General features: G+C 57.3%; 1 non-coding gene across 1 annotated transcript in view; it reads right to left on the bottom strand.

Moving 5' to 3' along the window:
• LOC126114659 (small subunit ribosomal RNA) overlaps positions 1-455 on the bottom strand; it is a 1,909-nt gene extending 1,454 nt beyond the window's left edge. Inside the window, exon 1 of the ribosomal RNA XR_007525204.1 lies at positions 1-455. This exon is cut by the window's left edge and continues 1,454 nt beyond it. This is a non-coding gene — a ribosomal RNA (small subunit ribosomal RNA).
• Positions 456-898: the final 443 nt, after the last annotated feature.

Genomic DNA, 898 nt, shown 5'->3' with positions numbered 1-898 from the left:
TTTGCGCGCCTGCTGCCTTCCTTGGATGTGGTAGCCGTTTCTCAGGCTCCCTCTCCGGAATCGAACCCTGATTCCCCGTTACCCGTTACAACCATGGTAGGCGCAGAACCTACCATCGACAGTTGATAAGGCAGACATTTGAAAGATGCGTCGCCGGTACGAGGACCGTGCGATCAGCCCAAAGTTATTCAGAGTCACCAAGGCAAACGGACCGGACGAGCCGACCGATTGGTTTTGATCTAATAAAAGCGTCCCTTCCATCTCTGGTCGGGACTCTGTTTGCATGTATTAGCTCTAGAATTACCACAGTTATCCAAGTAACGTGGGTACGATCTAAGGAACCATAACTGATTTAATGAGCCATTCGCGGTTTCACCTTAATGCGGCTTGTACTGAGACATGCATGGCTTAATCTTTGAGACAAGCATATGACTACTGGCAGGATCAACCAGGGAGCTGCGTCAACTAGAGCTGAGCAGCCGGCCGCCCGGGAGTGTGTCCCAGGGGCCCGCGCGAACACGCAAGCGTCCGCTCAATTATTCTGCAAACAGGAGGAGGCTGAGCTCCCCTGCACAATACACCTCGAAACCCTCTCAGGTCCCGGCGGCGCGCAGCGCCGTCCTAAGTACTTGGTCGGGTTCGAGAGAGGCGCAATCGCCCGGAGTTAGGCGAGTAGACGCTTTAGGTGCGACCACCCGTGCTCCCAACTGAGCTTGCCGCTGCCGACAGAGGCCCGGGAGCGTGCTGTCGTGGCATTGCCGGCGGGAGACAACACGCGCCACCTACGGTGACCGGCAGCTCCAACGCCAGCGCCACAGAAGGGCAAAGGCCCCACGTGGGTGCCGAAGCGAACTCTCCCAGCACAGCGCACGTGCCAACACGTCTGCACAACTGCGAT

The sequence above is a fragment of the Schistocerca cancellata genome, unplaced genomic scaffold, assembly GCF_023864275.1.
Source record: "Schistocerca cancellata isolate TAMUIC-IGC-003103 unplaced genomic scaffold, iqSchCanc2.1 HiC_scaffold_315, whole genome shotgun sequence".
NCBI lineage: Eukaryota > Metazoa > Arthropoda > Insecta > Orthoptera > Acrididae > Schistocerca > Schistocerca cancellata.
The sequence above is the reverse complement of the archived record's forward strand: the minus strand, read 5'-3'. Positions and strand labels throughout refer to the sequence as shown.